This window comes from Oncorhynchus keta, chromosome 1 (genome assembly GCF_023373465.1).
Source record: "Oncorhynchus keta strain PuntledgeMale-10-30-2019 chromosome 1, Oket_V2, whole genome shotgun sequence".
NCBI lineage: Eukaryota > Metazoa > Chordata > Actinopteri > Salmoniformes > Salmonidae > Oncorhynchus > Oncorhynchus keta.
In genome coordinates this window covers 69248341-69268901 of record NC_068421.1, presented here as the reverse complement: position 1 = coordinate 69268901, position 20561 = coordinate 69248341, and the positions used below count along the sequence as shown (strand labels likewise).

General features: G+C 42.7%; 1 protein-coding gene across 1 annotated transcript in view; it reads right to left on the bottom strand.

Moving 5' to 3' along the window:
• LOC118380174 (disabled homolog 1-like) overlaps nucleotides 1-20044 on the bottom strand; it is a 370535-nt gene extending 350491 nt beyond the window's left edge. Inside the window, exon 1 of the mRNA XM_052459061.1 lies at nucleotides 19646-20044. The gene's annotated coding sequence lies outside the window, so the exon portion shown is untranslated. The remainder of the gene's footprint in view (nucleotides 1-19645) is intronic.
• Between the last annotated feature and the right edge of the window lie 517 nt (nucleotides 20045-20561).

Sequence of the window (20561 nt, the reverse complement as noted above, 5' to 3'; positions counted from 1 at the left end):
AGCGTGAATATCCATTTGATTAGCCGTTCAGCAGTCTTATGGCTTGGGGGTAGAAGCTGTTAATTAAGAAGCCTTTTGGACCTGGACTTGGTGCTCCGGTACCGCTTGCAGTGAGGTAGCAGAGAGAACAGTCTATGACTTGGGTGGCTGGAGTCTGACAATTTTTAGGGCCTGGATGGAAGCTTGGCCTCAGTGATGTACTGGGCCGTACGCACTACCCACTGTAGCGAATTGCGGTCAGAGGCCGAGCAATTACCATACCAGGCAGTGATGCAATGCTCTCGATGGTACAGCTGTGGAGCTTTTTGAGGACCCATTCCAAATCTTTTCAGTTTCCTGAGGGGGCGTTGTTGTGCCCTTTTCACAACTGTCCATGATAGTTTGTTGCTGATTGTCACGCATAATCTCTCTCTGGACTCTAGGTCACCAGACTGCTGATTATTACGCACACCTGTCACCATCGTCACACGCACCAGCCGATGTGACACCAGTAGCTTTTTGACACTCACCCGCCCTATTTATGTCACTTCCTTTGGTTCCTTCCCCAAGCGTTATTTATTCTGTATCTGGTTCATGTCGGTGCGCTGTTCGTGTTTCTTGGTTTGTTCATGTTTGTTTATTTATTAATTAAATGTATTCGCTCACTGAACTTGCTTCCCGACTCTCGGCGTACATCGTTACAGAATAACATCTCACCAAAGGGAAGCATCAGGGAGTGTTTTTGGTTTTTGTGTTGGAGGTGAAATCGGGTCTGGGTTCCACTGCCGGAGGAACCGAGGATGCCTCAGCCGGCTCTCCAGGCTTTCATGCCTCAGCCGGTACATCGGGGTGTCAAGGCTCGGTTGGTGGATTCTAGGTCACCAGACCGCTGATCATTACACACACCTGTAACCATCGTCACGCGCAACCGTGCTTATTGACACTCACCTGGACCTCCTCACCTCCTTAATTACCCGCCCTATTTATGTCTCTCCCTTTGGTTCCTTCCCCAGGCGTCATTGTTTATGTATCTGTGTCATGTTGGTGCGCTGTTCGTGTTTCTTATTTTGGTTGTGTTTGTTTATTTATTAAATGTATTCACTCCCTGAACTTGCTTCGCGACTCAGCGTAAATCATTAAAGTGATGTGGACAACAAGGAACTTGAAACTCTCAACCTGCATGGAATTCTGTGTGTGTGTGTGTGTGTGTGTGTGTGTGTGTGTGTGTGTGTGTGTGTGTGTGTGTGTGTGTGTGTGTGTGTGTGTGTGTGTGTGTGTGTGTGTGTGTGTGTGTGTGTGTGTGTGTGTGTGTGTGTGTGTGTGTGTGTGTGTGTGTGTGTGTGCGCTGCAGCCCTACAGAAAATTACAGTCATTAAAGGGCTCTGTCACTGTAGTCCCTGTTACTAGACGGCTACCACCTGGTACTCAACCCTGCTCCTTAGAGACTGCTGCCCGGTCACTTCAATAATGTTTAGATACAGTATGAAGTGGGTAAAATAGTATGTATATACTGCATTCTAGTCAAGGCTCATCCTATATACATGTCACGACTCGTGGGTTGAAGAAGGAGACCAAGGTACAGTGTGGTAGGCGTTCATGATATTTATTAAACTGACCACCGCAAAAAAATAACAAAGTAGAAAAACGAAAGCGCACAGTTCTGTCAGGCAACGAAACAGCTAAACAGAAAATAACTACCGACAAAACACAGGTGGGAAAAAGGCTGCCTAAGTATGATTCCCAATCAGAGACAACGATAGACAGCTGTCCATGAGTAAGAACCATACCCGGCCAAAACATAGAAATAAAGAAACTAGAATGCCCACCCTAGTCAGACCCTAAGAAAAATAGAGACTAAAAGCCTCTCTATGGCCAGGGCGTGACAATACAGTTTAAGTCAGAAGTTACACTTAGGTTGGAGTCATTAAAACTAGTTTTTCAACCACACAAATTTCTTGTTAACAAACTATAGTTTTGGAAAGTCGGTTAGGACATCTACTTTGTGCATGAGTAATTTTCCCAACAATTTTTTTCAGACAGATTCTTTCACTTATAACTCACTGTATCACAATTCCAGTGGGTCAGAAGTTGACATACACTAAGTTGACTGTGCCTTTAAAAAGCTTGGAAATTTCCTGAAAACTATGTAATGGCGTTAGAAGCTTCGAATAGGCTGATTGACATCATTGAGTAAATTGAAGGTGTACCTGTGGATGTATTTCAAGGGCCTACCTTCAAACTCAGTGGCTCTTTGCTTGACATCATGGGAAAATCAAAAGAAATCAGTTAAGACCAGAGAATAAAAATTGTAGACCTCCACAAGTCTGGTTCATCCTTGGGAGCAATTTCCAAATGCCTGAAGGTACCACGTTCATCTGTACAAACAATAGTACACAAGTATAAACACCATGGGACCACTCAGCCATCATACCGCTCAGGAAGTAGACGCTTTCTGACTCCTAGAGATGAACATACTTTGGTGTGAAAAGTGCAAATCAACCCCAGAACAAAAGCAAAGGATCTTGTGAAGATGCAGAAGGAAACAGGTACAAAAGTATCTATTTCCACAATAAAACGAGTCCTATCTTGAGGTAACCTGAAAGGCTGCTCTGCAAGGAAGAAGCCACTGCTGCAAAACCGTCATAAAAAAAACAAACTACGGTTTGCAACTGCACATTTGGACAAAGATCATACTTTTTGGAGAAATGTCCTCTGGTCTGATGAAACAAAAATAGAACTGTTTGTCCATTATGACCATCGTTATGTTTGGAGGAAAAGGGGAGGCTTGCAAGCCGAAGAACACCATCCCAAACTGTGCAGCACGGGGGTGGCAGCAACATGTTTTGGGGGTGATTTGCTGCAGGAGGGACTGGTGCACTTCACAAAATATATGGCATTATGAGGAAGGGAAATGATGTGGATATATTGAAGCAAATCTCCAGATATCAGTCAGGAAGTTAAAGCTTGGTCGCAAATGGTTCTTCTAAATGGACAATGACCCCAAGCCTACTTCCAAAGTTGTGGCAAAATGGCTTAAGGACAACAAAGTCAAGGTATTGGAGTGGCCATCACAAAGCCCTGACCTCAATCCTATAGAAAATGTGTGGGCAGAACTGAAAAAGCATATGTGAGCAAGGAGGCCTACAAACCTGACTCAGTTACACCAGCTCTGTTGGGAGGAATGGGCCCAAATTCACCCAACTTATTGTGGGAAGCTTGTGGAAGGCTACCCAAAACGTTTGACTCAAGGTAAACAATTTAAAGGTAATGCTACCAAATACTAATTGAGTGTATGTAAACTTCTGACCCACTGGGAATATGATGAAATAAATAAAAGCTGAAATAAATAATTCTCTCTACTATTATTCTGACATTTCACATTCTTAATATAAATTGGAGATCCTAATTTACCTAAAACAGGGAATTTTAACTAGGATTAAATGTCAGGAATTGTGAAAACTGAGTTTAAATATATTTGTATTTTCATCATAAGTACACTTCAACTATGACAGACAAAATGAGAAAAAAAATCCAGAAAATCACATTGTAGGATTTTTAATGAATTTATTTGCAAATTATGGTGGAAAATAAGTATTGATGAAAATTACAGGCCTCTCATTTTTTTAAGTGGGAGAACATGCACAATTGGTGGCTGACTAAATACTTTTTTTTTGCCCCCACTGTACATGTATATTTATATTCCAGACTGACATTTTTTGGGGCATTACTGCACCGTTGGAGCTAGAAACACAGGCATTTCACCGTTGGAGCTAGAAACACAGTCATTTCACCGTTGGAGCTAGAAACACAGGCATTTCACCATTGGAGCTAGAAACACAGGCATTTCACCGTTGGAGCTAGAAACACAGGCATTTCACCGTTGGAGCTAGAAACACAGGCATTTCACCGTTGGAGCTAGAAACACAGGCATTTCACTGTCGGAGCTAGAAACATGGGCATTTCACTGTTGGAGCTAGAAACACAAGCATTTCACTGTTGGAGCTAGAAACACGGGCATTTCACTGTTGGAGCTAGAAACACGGGCATTTCACCGTTGGAGCTAGAAACACAGTCATTTCACCGTTGGAGCTAGAAACACAGGCATTTCACCATTGGAGCTAGAAACACAGGCATTTCACCGTTGGAGCTAGAAACACAGGCATTTCACCGTTGGAGCTAGAAACACAGGCATTTCACCGTTGGAGCTAGAAACACAGGCATTTCACCGTTGGAGCTAGAAACACAGGCATTTCACTGTCGGAGCTAGAAACATGGGCATTTCACTGTTGGAGCTAGAAACACAAGCATTTCACTGTTGGAGCTAGAAACACGGGCATTTCACTGTTGGAGCTAGAAACACGGGCATTTCACTGTTGGAGCTAGAAACACAAGCATTTCACTGTTGGAGCTAGAAACACGGGCATTTCACTGTTGGAGCTAGGAACACAGGCATTTCACTGTTGGAGCTAGAAACACGGGCATTTCACTGTTGGAGCTAGAAACACGGGCATTTCACTGTTGGAGCTAGAAACACAAGCATTTCACTGTTGGAGCTAGAAACACAGGCATTTCACTGTTGGAGCTAGAAACACGGGCATTTCACTGTTGGAGCTAGAAACACGGGCATTTCACTGTTGGAGCTAGAAACACAAGCATTTCACTGTTGGAGCTAGAAACACGGGCATTTCACTGTTGGAGCTAGAAACACAAGCATTTCACTGTTGGAGCTAAAAAAACAGAGGCATTTCACTGTTGGAGTCAGAAACACAAGCATTTCACTGTTGGAGCTAGAAACACAGGCATTTCACCGTTGGAGCTAGAAACACAGTCATTTCACCGTTGGAGCTAGAAACACAGGCATTTCACCATTGGAGCTAGAAACACAGGCATTTCACCGTTGGAGCTAGAAACACAGGCATTTCACCGTTGGAGCTAGAAACACAGGCATTTCACTGTCGGAGCTAGAAACATGGGCATTTCACTGTTGGAGCTAGAAACACAAGCATTTCACTGTTGGAGCTAGAAACACGGGCATTTCACTGTTGGAGCTAGAAACACGGGCATTTCACCGTTGGAGCTAGAAACACAGTCATTTCACCGTTGGAGCTAGAAACACAGGCATTTCACCATTGGAGCTAGAAACACAGGCATTTCACCGTTGGAGCTAGAAACACAGGCATTTCACCGTTGGAGCTAGAAACACAGGCATTTCACAGTTGGAGCTAGAAACACAGGCATTTCACCGTTGGAGCTAGAAACACAGGCATTTCACTGTCGGAGCTAGAAACATGGGCATTTCACTGTTGGAGCTAGAAACACAAGCATTTCACTGTTGGAGCTAGAAACACGGGCATTTCACTGTTGGAGCTAGAAACACGGGCATTTCACTGTTGGAGCTAGAAACACAAGCATTTCACTGTTGGAGCTAGAAACACGGGCATTTCACTGTTGGAGCTAGGAACACAGGCATTTCACTGTTGGAGCTAGAAACACGGGCATTTCACTGTTGGAGCTAGAAACACGGGCATTTCACTGTTGGAGCTAGAAACACAAGCATTTCACTGTTGGAGCTAGAAACACAGGCATTTCACTGTTGGAGCTAGAAACACGGGCATTTCACTGTTGGAGCTAGAAACACGGGCATTTCACTGTTGGAGCTAGAAACACAAGCATTTCACTGTTGGAGCTAGAAACACGGGCATTTCACTGTTGGAGCTAGAAACACAAGCATTTCACTGTTGGAGCTAAAAAAACAGAGGCATTTCACTGTTGGAGTCAGAAACGCAGGCATTTCACTGTTGGAGCTAGAAACACGGGCATTTCACTGTTGGAGCTAGAAACACAGGCATTTCACTGTTGGAGCTAGAAACACAGGCATTTCACCGTTGGAGCTAGAAACATGGGCATTTCACTGTTGGAGCTAGAAACACAAGCATTTCACCGTTGGAGTTAGAAACACAAGCGTTTCACTGTTGGAGCTAAAAACAAAAGCATTTCACTGCAACTGTGATAGTATGAATGGAAAAGGCAAATGGATACCAATTCATGTGCATTCTGACCATTTCATGATTGAAAGACATTTGTAAAATCAGAGATATGTAAAGGCTGCTGCTGTCATACCTTGTTGCCTCTCAGTGTGTGTGTGTGTGTGTGTGTGTGTGTGTGTGTGTGTGTGTGTGTGTGTGTGTGTGTGTGTGTGTGTGTGTGTGTGTGTGTGTGTGTGTGTGTGTGTGTGCGCCAGGAAGACGTTATTGGATTTTTCTCAACTGGTACAGAGAGGCAAACGATGGTCCAAGAATCACAAAGCACCTACACAGACACACAATCGGGAGTAACAAACACACACTGAACAGACACACTATTGGGAGTAACAAACACACACCGAACAGACACACCATTGGGAGTAACAAACACACACCGAACAGACACACCATTGGGAGTAACAAACACACACCGAACAGACACACCATTGGGAGTAACAAACACACACCGAACAGACACACCATTGGGAGTAACAAACACACACCGAACAGACACACCATTGGGAGTAACAAACACACACCGAACAGACACACCATTGGGAGTAACAAACACACACCGAACAGAAACACCATTGGGAGTAACAAACACACACCGAACAGACACACCATTGGGAGTAACAAACACACACCGAACAGACACACCATTGGGAGTAACAAACACACACCGAACAGACACACCATTGAAGCACACTTTTAGATATTACTTCCATCTCTGCCCTAGAACATTACGTCAGCTGGCTACCTGCCAGCTTGCAAACAGACGTCAATATTCTGTTTCTGTCTGCTACATTCTGGACAACCAGACTAGAATATCAACCCGTTACCATAGCAGCCACCATGACTCAGCACCACACACACATGCACTCCAGACCCGGGGAGAAAATTAAATGGACCTGATTATATAAAGCGATCTATAATAACGCTTTAGTCAGCAATGCTTTATGCTAGAAACAAGCTGTAAAATGCTGTGGAGACGTGACTCCGATAGATGGAATATCTTTGGTTTGTCTCTGACATTGAGGTTGCGCTACAATCTTCTATAGCCAAGGAAACAAATCATTTACTTTGCTTGGGAGGTAAAGTGTGATTCTGTCACTATCAATTGACGTTCAACATTTCAACAGGTTGTTAAACAACATACTAACTCTAAATCATGCCAGGTAGCCTAAGAAGGAATGAACCATTTTTTTTTGTATTTCACCTTTATTTAACCCGGTAGGCTAGTTGAGAACAAGTTCTCATTTACAACTGCGACCTGGCCAAGATAAAGCATAGCAGTGTGAAAAGACAACCATTAGTAGCCTACCGAAATGTGTTAACTGCCTGGTACTCAGCACTCTATTGTTCCTCTAATCACTCTGACATCAATGCAAATGTAATCGAAATCTAATCAAACACGTCATGAGAGCCCATGAGCTCATGTTGTGCAACATTTTGATAGGCTATGCAATTGCAGGAGAGTGAGAAAACAGAGTTGATGGCCTCTACTAAAAAGAGGAGGCCTACTATATTTAGTTATTTACCAATGTTCCTAATATTTTAAGCACATTGTTTCGCTTTACAACCGGAGTATAGCCTAACTGGCTGGCATGAAAATGAACCGCGTGAAAAGCGTCCTCCATTCGCTAATTAAGTGCATAAATGACATGTATATTTTTCCCATGCCCCTGTTCCAAAACAGGTGCATGATAATGGTCCATTCTAAATCAAAATAAATGTCACACATATATTATTTAGTATATGTAAATGAAGAATAGTCTGATGGGTGACAATATTACCCATCACTTGTGAATGATGCCCAGCTTGTGTAGTAAGGCAAAAAAAAACATGTATGTTTTTGTAGTTGTCGACCAACCTCATGTAGCCTAGCCCATAGGCCTATATGTTTTGATAGCATTTGTATCACAACTAAAGTGGCCAAATAACTTCTTAAAATGAAGCACATCCATCTGCTTAATATCCATTGTAGAGCCTAACTGACATTCATAGGCTGCTTGAGTTTCATGTTTGGAGAAGATCATTTTCACCACAATAATGCATCTTTATAATAAAGTGTTTCTTGCAAATTGATTGCATTTTGGAACATTTGTGTTTATAGTTTACTGCCATGTGTGCATTGCTGCACTTATAATGTGAAGAAATAGCCTAGTTTATCAACATTTGAAACTAAAAGTTCTGATCTGCTGCATCAGCCGTATTGCTTTAAAAACAAATGTGGATGCAAATGGTTGTATTAATTTGGGATCTATTGCATCCCAGAATTTGAGATCTATTGCATCCCACAACAGTCCAAGAGTCTGTTTAGAATATTTATTTATTGCACAGAAGGAAGAATTGACCAATAGAATAGGTCAACTTTTGTACTATGGTGGACAGTAGATTGACTTTTAATGTTTGTTAGGCCTACTCATTATTATTTTATTTATCTGTTATTTTTCCAAGTAAGTTGACTGAGAACACATTCTCATTTACAGCAACGGCCTGGGGAATAGTTACAGGGGAGAGGAGGGGGATGAATGAGCCAATTGTAAACTGGGGATTATTCTTGTTGGCTGATGAAAGGTGAATGTGGACAGTTCTAACATCTTCTATATGGGCCTCAGAATTCGATAAGAGGGATGCGCGCAGTTGCGTCCTGGATATGTCTGTCTTCTTTCACTTGAAGTCTACTTAGCTGAAATGCCTGTGAGAAGGATCTGATCACTTGACAGGCATTGGCTACATCTGAGAGCTCTATGTGAGTGAGGTGCTTCGGAGCACAGCAGCCTGGACAAGGGAATTATAATTATTATATTCAGCCCAAGGGCACAACGGACGCAAAAGGCATAGATTTTTTTAGGGGGCATTACGGTCACACAAGGGGGATGCTGCTGTGAAATTCGAGGCCCGGTGAGAATATTTAAGTGCTTGTCAAATTGTGAATGCAACTTTTATCAAATCATCATTAGAGTCCCATCATGCAGCCTTAGAATGTATTAAAAATCTAAACGTTCGCTGTATGTTGCATAAATAAGTTGCATAAATGACTCTAAATGAAGCATTTAGGAGGACCAGTTTCTTTGTTAACTGCTCAACACAGAATAGCCGCATGTGAACTTCCTTTGAAATCATTTGGAGAAAATATCCTTTCTATATTTTATGTTCCATTGTATTCTTCATACTATAAAATAATAACAAACAATGCCATGGAATTCTAAGATAATCTTGTCTGCTAAATGAACTAGTGAAGCCCACAGCCAGATGGCATAGCCATATTAGGGCCTAACATAAGGACAACTCAGAATATGCTATTCTGTTCTTCTGAAATAGCCTACATTTTCTTCATATCATGTTACTTTAGAGCTGTCTAAAATAAAGAAGGGATTTGTTGTGATGGCGTTGGCTATATTACAATGATTTATTGGACTTCAAATGTAGATGTTCCAAAAGGTCTGCATCAGTGGGCTCTGCGTGGAAGCCAGGAGATGCTAAATGTGTTTATGTTAATTAAACAGTAAATTACCATGAGACTGGAAGTTACTTGCTTGACAATCACTGTCTGACAAAATGTCATGACCACCACAGCCCTATTTGAGCATCATGCGGTGAACTATGCATGCCTAGTTTGTTTATTTAGCCTAGCAGATGCTTTTATTACAGTCAACACAAATCTATTTTGTAATAACACTATCATGGAATTAAATAGAGTAAATGAGAAAATGATAATTTCCTAAATTGAAAAAGTTACAAGTGCATATACTGTAGGCCTAACCTGATGAAATGCGGCTGCTGTGTTAAAAAAATAAATAGCTTTTTCTCAAATTCATTGATGATCAGATACTTCAGTTGTAACTGGTTCTGTTACAGTTGATTGAAACTGTGCTAAATGTATCTACTTATGTTATCCTTTTTCTTAACAATAGCCTATAAAGAAAATCAAAATGTCTCCGGTGCTGCAGCATGCACTCATTCATTGTCATGTTCTGTTGTGGTATTAAAAAAACATGTTGCTTGTCCCCAGTCATGTAAAATGACATAGAATTGCATGAAATGCGTTGATAAAAAGGATATTTTTCTCGGACCACAAAAAAGTTTAAAATAAAAGCACTACATGAATCTAATAGAGATATGTTCACCCCTACCCTTGTCAGCTGTGGTCTGCGAATCCACAACCTTCTGGCTACTTTACCATGTCGTTTTTGCAAAACAAGAACAGTTTCTAAAACTGCATATCTAAGGCTCTGGTCTGTCCTAGGAGACAAATGGTAGGCATGTTCTTTGCTATCCAGTTTATATTTTAATTATTATTTTGTGTATAGGGGAGGGTCACTTGCCTTTTTTCAAGCATTCAGGGAGAGTTGGGTAAAATATATTTTACTGAAGGGAAGGCCATCCATTTTCCTTTCAGACAGTTCTGATATTCTCCAGGTTTCAAATCAAATTTTATTAGTCACATGCGCCGAATACAACAGGTGTAGTAGACCTTACAGTGAAATGCTTATTCATGAGCCCCTAACCGACAGTGCAGTTTCAAAACATACAGATGAAAATAAGAGAGAAACGTAACAAGTCATTAAAGAGGAGCAGTAAAAAAATAACAACATATACAGATACAGGGGGGTGCCGGTTCAGAGTCAATGTGGGGGGGGCACCGGTTAGTTGAGGTAATATGTACATGTAGGTAGAGTTCATTAAAGTGACTATGCACAGATGACAACAGAGAGTGGCAGTGATGTAGAGAGGGAGGGGGGCAATGTGAATAGTCTGTGTAGCCATTTGACTAGATGTTCAGGAGTCATGGCTTGGAGGTAGTAGCTGTTAAGAAGCTTCTTAGACCTAGACTTGGTGCTCCAGTACCGCTTGCCGTGTGGTAGCAGAGAGAACAGTCTATGACTAGGTTGGCTGGAGTCTTTGACAATTATCAAGGCCTTCCTCTGACACCTGGTATAGAGGTCCTCGATTGCAGGAAGCTTGGCCCCAGTGATGTACTGGGCCGTACGCACTACCGTCTGTAGTGCCTTGCGGTCGGAGGCCAAGCAGTTGCCATACCAGGCAGTGATGCAACCAGTCATGATGCTCTCGATGGTGCAGCTGTAGAATCTTTTGAGGATCTGAGGACCCATGCCAAATATTTTCAGTAGGTTTTGTCGTGCCCGCTTCACAACTGACATGGTGTGTTTGGACCATGTTAGTTTGTTGGTGATGTGGACACCAAGGAACCTGAAGCTCTCAACCTGCTCCACTGCAGCCTGTCGATGAGAATGGGGGGGGGCGTAGTCGGTCCTCCTTTTCCTGTAGTCCACGATCATCTCCTTTGTCTTGATCACGTTGAGGGAGAGGTTGTTGTCCTGGCACCACATGGCCAGGTCTCTGACCTCCTCCCTATAGACTGTCTCATCGTTGTCGGTGATCAGGCCTACCACTGTTGGCAAATTTGATGATGGTGTTGAGTCGTGCCTGGCCGTGCAGTCATGAGTGAACAGGGAGTACAGAAGGGGACTGAGCACGCATCCAAGGGGCCCCGTGTTGAGGATCAGCGTGGCAGATGTGTTGTTCCCTACCCTTACAACCTGGGGGAGGCCCTTCAGGAAGTTCAGGAACCAGTTGCAGAGGGAGGTGTTTAGTCCCAGGGTCCTTAGCTTAGTGATGAGCTTTGAGGGCACTATGGTGTTGAACGCTGAGCTGTAGTCAAGGAATAGCATTCTCACATAGATGTTCCTTTTGTCCAGTTGGGAAAGGGAGGTGTGGAGTGCAATAGAGACTGCATCATCTGTGGATCTGTTGGGGCGGTATGCAAATTGGAGTGGGTCTAGGGTTTCTGGGATGATGGTGTTGATGTGAGCCGTCACCAGCCTTTCAAAGCACTTCAAGCTACAGATGTGAGTGCTACGGGTCGGTAGTCGTTTAAGCAGGTTACCTTAGTGTTCATGGGCACAGACACTATGGTGGTCTGCTTAAAACATGTTGGTATTACAGACTCGGACAGGGAGAGGTTGAAAATGTTAGTCAAGATACTTGCCAGTTGGTCAGCGCATGCTCACAGTACACATCCTGGTAATCCGTCTGGCCCCGCTGCCTTGTGAATGTTGACCTGTCTAAAGGTCTTACTCACATCGGCTGTGGAGAGCATGATCACACAGTCTTCTGGTACAGCTGGTGCTCTCACACATGTTTCAGAGTTAATTGCATCGAAGCGAGCATAGAAGTAGTTTAGCTTATCCTGTAGGGTAGTGTCACTGGGCAGCTCTCGGCTGTGCTTCCCTTTGTAGTCTGTAATGGTTTCCAGGCCCTGCCACATCCGACGAGCATTAGAGCTGGTGTAGTACGACTCGATCTTAGTTCTGTATTGACACTTTACCTATTTGATGATTCATCGGAGGGCATAGTGGGATTTATTATAAGCTTCCGGGGTAGAGTCCCGCTCCTTGAAAGCGGCAGCTCTACCCTTTAGCTCAGTGTGGATGCTGCCTGTAATCATGGCTTCTGGTTGGGCTATGTATGTACGGTGACTGTGGGGACTGCCTCGGCTGGTTCACCTACTACTTTGGAGACAGAGTTCAGTGTGTCAAATCGGAGGGCATGTTATCCGGTCCTCTGGCAGACTCTATGGGGGTACCACGGGGTTCAATTCTCAGGCAGACTCTTTTCTCTGTATATATCAATGATGTTGCTCTTGCTGCGGGCGATTCCCTGATCCACCTCTACGCAGATGACACCATTCTGTATACTTCTGGCCCTTCCTTGGACACTGTGCTAACGAACCTCCAAACGAGCTTCAATGCCATACAACACTTCTTCCGTGGCGTCCAACTGCTCTTAAACGCTAGTAAAACCAAATGCATGCTTTTCAACCGTTCGCTGCCCGCACCTGCACCCCCGACTAGCATCACCACCCTGGATGGTTCCGACCTAGAATATGTGGACATCTATAAGTACCTAGGTGTCTGGCTAGACTGTAAACTCTCCTTCCAGACTCATATCAAACATCTCCAATCCAAAATCAAATCTAGAATCGGCTTTCTATTTCGCAACAAAGCCTCCTTCACTCACGCCACCAAATTTACCCTAGTAAAACTGACAATCCTACCGATCCTCGACTTTGGCGATGTCATCTACAAAATAGCTTCCAATACGCTACTCAGCAAACTGGATGCAGTCTATCACAGTGCCATCCGTTTTGTTACCAAATCACCTTATACCACCCACCACTGCGACCTGTGTGCTCTCGTAGGCTGGCCCTCGTTATATATTCGTCGCCAGACCCACTGGCTCCAGGTCATCTATAAGTCTATGCTAGGTAAAGCTCTGCCTTATCTCAGTTCACTGGTCATGATAACAACACCCACCCGTAGCACACGTTCCAGCAGGTATATCTCACTGATCATCCCCAAAGCCAACACCTCATTTGGCCGCCTTTCCTTCCAGTTCTCTGCTGCCAGTGACTGGAAAAAATTGCAAAAAAATCGCTGAAGTTGGAGACTTATTTCCCTCACCAACTTTAAACATCAGCTATCTGAGCAGCTAACCGAAGGCTGCAGCTGTACATAGTCCATCTGTAAATAGCCCACCCAATCTACCTACCTCATCCACATACTGTTTTTATTTACTTTTCTGCTCTTTTGCACACCAGTATCTCTACTTGCATATCATCATCTGCTCATTTATCACTCCAGTGTTAATCTGCTTATTTGTAATTATTCGCTCCTATGGCCTATTTATTGCCTACCTCCTCATGCCTTTTGCACACACTGTATATAGACTTCTTTTTTTCTACTGTGTCATTGACTTGTTTATTGTGTTATTGGCTTGTTTATTGTTTATTCCATGTGTAACTCTGTGTTGTTGTCGGTGTCACACTGCTTTGCTTTATCTTGGCCAGGTCGCAGTTGCAAATGAGAACTTGTTCTCAACTAGCCTACCTGGTTAAATAAAGGTGAATTTAAAAAATAAAGTATGGACTTGGTCTTTTACCAAATATGGGTTTCTTCTGTATACCCCCCTACCTTGTCACAACACAACTGATTGACTCAAATGCATTAAGGAAAGACATTCCACAAATTAACTTTTAAGAAGGCACACCTGTTAATTGAAATGGATTCCCGGTGAATGCCTCATGAAGCTGGTTGAGAGAATGCCAAGAGTGTGCAAAGCTGCCATCAAGGCAAAGGGTGTCTATTTGAAGAATCTCAAATCTAAAATATATTTTGATTACTACATGATTCCATATGTGTTATTTCATAGTTTTAATGTCTTCACTATTCTACAATGTAGAAAATAGTACAAATAAAGAAAAACCCTTGAATGAGTAGGTGTTCTCAATCTTTTGACCGGTATTGTAGCTGGTATGGCTGACTTGCTTAAACAAATGTGGTTTCTACTGACAATTGAGATGTACAAACTATGTCATAAGGGGACGACAAGCGTATAAGAGGCAATCCGTAATTTCGATTAAGACATTAATGAGCAAGCTAGAACAGATGTAGTCTATTTGTTCAGCACTTCTGAAGTGTACTGTACAGCGACAGAATTAGGAACATGGTCCGTTCTTATAATATTCTCCCTGTATACCAAGTCAGAACCGTATGATAAACAAAGGGGGTATACAAGCAGACAATGAAAGCTCTTACAATATTCTAAAACGGGCTATAGACTACATGTGCACCACCAAGTCAGAACAGTAGGCTAAATTATGCAGTGGAAAGGGACCAAATTGTTAGGGTAAGGCACATGGGCTACTAACAGCTTACTACAAAATATACACTTAGTATTACTTTCTTAGCTACAGTATACATATCTCCCTGGCATATTACATCATTTATGCAGCAGCATACAATACATTTTTGGACTCACCTTGACTTGGACCACACACGCTCTCCACTGAATAGTGATGGCTTTTCAACGATTGCTTTTCAATGATTGCAGTTAGCCACTGATTCCTTGCAAACCCCTCATTGATGAATTTGCTATTTCCAACTTGTGTAATGTTTATGCCAAATGACCGATGAGCACCGATACGTTTTATCTATAATCTTTCTTCATATGACAAAGATTGAAAATTATTTGCCAGTAGATTGTCGACTTGATTCATGATGATGACTGCTAGCTAAGATTTTGAAAGTATGATGTTGACATGACTAGTCCAATCAAAGTTACGATAGCTATAACGTGATTTTACGTTATTTTATCTGTGGCCAATGACCTTGAGACTTCTTGGATGGTTACTTCTAATGTAACTCTATGACAGCACCCAAGGGGCTTACATTTTCGAGCTCTAACCATAGATTTTGCAGTGATGTACAGTAGTATCCCCATGAGTGACAGAACACTATGCCAATCACAACACAACTAGAGAACATTACCAACCCCTACACTCTGTATTATCTGATGGCTGCCCCACCACCATAGAAAGCACTGAGCTAGGCTGAAACACCTGCATTTTGGAGCTGCCTTACTCAAGAAAACAAAAAAGAGAGACCATGTTTGTATGTGGCTTTATTAACTTAATGATTAATTTTTTACATTGTTTGCAAACTGATATGTGACACGTATTAAAAAGGGCAAAATAACCTAAAATACTTAAGTTAAAAATACAGAGCCCACCTGCCCTGAATGACAAGTCGCCACTGCTAGGTATCATACCCTGAGTTGTTCTGAACATAAATAGCCTATATTTGACCTTTTCAGTTGCCTGTTGAAAGACACAAATCAAACAGTAGTTGAGTCTCACAAAATGTACAAAATGTCATTAGTTACTTGGTTTGACTTAATTATCTACACCTGGAGACTGTTCAGGAGAATGGATATTTACAGAATGTAAATATAGGTGTACAGTACCAGTCAACAGTTTGGACACACCTACTAATTCCAGGGTTTTTCTTTATTTTTACTATTTTCTACATTGTAGAATAATAGTGAAGACATCAAACTATGAAATAATACATATGGAATCATGTAGTAACCAAAAAAAGTGTTCAATCAAAATATATTATATATTTTCAAAGTAGCCACTCTTTTCCTTGACAGCTTTGCACACTCTTGGCATTCTCTCAACCAGATTCATGCGGTACTGTAGTCACCTGGAATGCATCTAAATTAAACAGGTGGGCCTTCTTAAAAGTTCATTTGTGGAATTTCTTTCCTTAATGCATTTGAACCAATCAGTTGTGTTGTGACAACGTAGGGGTGGTATAACCCTATTTGGTAAAACACCATGTCCATATTATGGCAAAAACAGCTCAAATAAGCAAAGAGAAATGACAGTCCATCATTACTTGATTTTATTATGAACTTTGAAAGTAGAGTTACCTCTGCTGCAGAGGATAAGTTCATTAGAGTTAACTGCACCTCAGATTGTAGCCCAAATAAAAGCTTCACAGAGTTCAAGTGCCAGATACATCTCAACATCAACTGTTCTAAGGAGACTGTGTGAATCAGGCCTTGCTACAAATTGCTACAAAGAAACCACTACTAAAAGGGCACCAACCAGAAGAAAATACTTGCTTGGGTCAAGAAACACGAGCAATGGACATTAGACCGGAGGAAATCTGTCCTTTGGTCTGATGAGTCCAAATTTGAGATTTTTGGTTCCAACCGAAGTGTCTTTGTGAGACGCAGAGTAGGTGAACGGATGATCTGTGCATGTGTGTTCCCCACCGTGAAGCATGGAGGAGGAGGTGTTACGGTGTGGGTGTACCTTGCTGATGACACTGTCTGTGATTTATTTAGAATTCCAGGCACTCTTAACCAGCATGGCTACCACAGCATTCTGCAGCAATACGCCCTCCCACCTGGTTTGTGCTTAGTGGGACTATAATTATATTGACCCAAATGTCAAGATGTGTATGAAGGCGAAGTCAGGTGCAGTAGAGCAGAGTATGATTAAATAAAGCGCACTTTATTATAGTTCCAAACTGGGAGAACAACAAAACAAACGCGCTCCAAAAACAGAACAAATAGAGTAAAGCGCTTAAAGAACATCACTAGACATGAAAACAATTACACACAAAACATAATGGGAATCAGAGGGTTAAATACAAGTAGATTGATTGGGGAAATGAAAACCAGGTGTGTATGAAAACAAGACAAGACAAATGGACATATGAAAAATGGAGCGGCGATGGCTAGAAAGCCAGTGACGTCGACCGCCGAACGAAGGAGAGGAGCCGACTGAACACACCTCCAGGTTGTGTAATGGCTATTTGACCAAGAAGGAGTGTGATGGAGTGCTGCATCAGAACACCTGGCATCCACAATAACCTGACCTCAACTCAATTGAGATGGTTTGGGATGAGTTGGACCGCAGTGAAGGAAAGGCAGCCAACAAGTGCTCAGCATATATGGGAACTCCTTCAAGACGGTTGGAAAAGCATTCCTCATGAAGCTGGTTGGTTACTACATGATTCCATGTGTTATTTCTTAGTTTTGATGTCTTCACTATTATTCTACAATGCAGAAAAAGGTAGAAATAAAGAAACCCTTGAATGAGTAGGTGTCCAAACTGTTGACTGGTACTGTAAATGTATTGTGTACATCAAATATGATCTTCTGTCAGATAGGTTGGTGTTACGGATACAGTTATCCTGTGTCTGTGTGTATCCTGTGTGTGTGTTTCTTTTCTCTCCTTCTCCCCTCACAGGTGAAAATCATCACTCCCCAATCAATCATCAATCAGAAGACACACCTCCTCCTATTTCCTGACCTATCACAGTTCCTTCCCCATGGTTTAAAAACCCCATCATTTGTTTGTTCTGGAGCACAGCTCAGCTCAGCTCAGCCTCTCTGTAAATGCCATGTCTGTAGGTCTCTGTGTTTCACTCTCGCTTTGTGTCTTAACCTCTCTTTTGTTTAAAGCACTTCATAGCACTTTGTCATCACCTGTGAGTATTATTTTTGGTTATGGTATTTGTTTGTTGCTGGTGGGAAAAGGGGGAAACCAAGACAAGTCGCCCATGGGCATACACTACCCGTAGGTGAACTTTGTTTAAATACACTAGTTAGAACTGGGCGGACCACCCACTGTATTTTTGGTTCAAATCAAATCAAATCAAAGTTAGTTAGTTAGCTGTTGTTAAAGTAGGCTAGTCTAGCTTAGGGGTGTGTTTTTGTATACTTATTGTTTCTTTCCTTGGGTCCAGCTCAGCCCCTTTTCCTGCTCCCCCCCCATTACCGTGTGTTTATAAATAAACCTAGAGTTTGACGGTAGATTTCTGTTGTCGTGGTTATTTCGTTCACACTTTTACTTTGTCACAATAATAATTTGCATGAGTTATGTTACGGGTCTCATTACCATCCCCCCCTAGACCGTCGGGCCAAAAGGGATTCGTAACAGTTGGAATAGTATCGGAAAATGTTTTTGCTCTATTCCAATGTATTTATATCTGCAACATGCAGTTCTTGATACAGCCCGGCCTTTAGTTGACGACATCCAATAGTTTATGAAAAGTAGTCACTTCCTGAGATCTGTATTCAAATAGTTAGTCACCTCCAAAGAAATGTGGGATGTGTATTCAAATAGTCACCTCCAAAGTAATTGTGTTCACCCCCCAAAAATGGTCACACACACACACACACAGTTTTGCAAATAGAGACAGAGACCACCACTATTGCAGTAGATAGACTGCTGCCATGGCCATGTTGTAACACTCAGACAGACCGTGGCTGTTGGTAGGCTGAGAACCAGCATGAGGCTGATTTAGCATTCATACCTGTGGTACACTGACTACAACTGTGGGTGGATGTCTTAGTGTGTGTCTAGGAGACAGAGAAGGGGGAGGGAGAGAAAAGGGATTGAGAAAGAGAGTCAGTCACACACACCCTCTGGGCTGGCTCTGTGCAGATGGAATGACTTGTCTTTTTCCTTCTCAGTGGATTTAATTGCTTTCCCCATTTCACATTCTAGTCATCATCCCTGCTAGTACTGCTCCGAGTACTTGCCTGCATGTGTGATGGTGTGTGAGGCCTTAGCCTGGTGTGTGTGCGTGTGAGAGAGAGACAGACAGGCAGTCTGAGTTTATCAGATCACTTATAGAGCAGACATGTACAGCTTATACACAAAACATAATGCAATACATCACAATACTTTATAAATCCCTTGAGAAATTAATTATCCATGCATTGACACACCACAATACATCTACCATATAAAATTGGTACACACACACACACACGATAGAAAAAACAGTGGTATGGAGCAGCCTTGAGGCAGCGCCCAGCAATGGTGATTGATACCCTGCTACACACAGCAGTCACAGCGGCCCAGAACACACACCTTGTTCTTTGTAGCCATATCCATCCATCCCTAGCTCTCTCTATCAATCTGTACCCCTTTCTATCCATCTCTAAATATCTTTCTCTGTAAGAACTCTCCATTTCAACTTTGTCCCTTTTCTCCACCTATCCATCTGTACAATATATCAATGTCCATGCATGCTTGTCATAAAAATAGCATACCAGTATTACCATTGCAAAACAACATCACAGAAATAAAATTTTGCCAGCTAAAAGATTTCCAAAGAGAGGACATCACACCATACCTGAATTACAACTCCTCCTCCCCATGCACACACACTCACCCCAGACCCCACTCATCCATTCTCTCTCCTTCTCTCCTTCCTTTCTCCTCTCTCCCTCCTCTGCAGCGTACACACCTGATGGATTCTGCTTTTCTCGCCCGTTCCTCTCCTTCTTCCTCGCTCTGAAACCGCTTCGAAGGTCGAACAAGGCACGCTCTTTCCTCTCTTCCTCTCTCCTCCTGTGTCCCCGGGAAAGAGGGTATCCCGGAAGGAGATGGAAATCCTCAGCAGACAGACAGGCAGGCAGACAGACAGGAAGGCAGACAGACAGACAGACACAGGCAGGCAGGCACAAGACCACAACAGCTCACTGTACTACAATTGTATGAGACACTACTGACTAACATCAGCTCTACTCTGCATGGCACTAGAAGGGCTGATGCTGCCTGGTGCAGAGGCTCCACCTGCAGTGGTGGCTAATGCTAATGCAGGGAGAGCAAAGGATTGGCAGAGTGACGCCACACTAGTGTACTACTAGAGCTCTACAGCGCTAGCCGGTCAAGCTAGACGCAGCTATAGACTTACAGCAGCACAGAGGGTAGCTAGCAGCACGTATTCAGCATTAAGCTTCCCTCTCCCCCCGCTCTTCTCTCACCACTACCACATTCCTCCTAATAGCAGCATCCCTCTCTCCTCTTCTCTGACAAGTCATCCCCCCTAATTCACCTCCTCAGAAGAAGAGAAGGAGGAGAAAAGGAGGAGTGGAGGGGTAGATTAATCCTAATCCAAGCACTCATGTTGTTTATCCTTTAATGTATTCATCCTCTATGCGTAATGCACACACATTGAGAGTTGTGTCTAACACACACACACCTCTACACGTCTAATGCCTTGACAAAGACAGGCTTAGTTTCCCCTCCGTAATATAGCTATTAGCTCAGACATAGTATTTGCAGACGGACAGAGACAGACAGAGAGACAGACAGACAGACAGGAGAATACATGGGACAGGAACATAATTTACAGCTGTCCCTGATTGAGAACCATACCC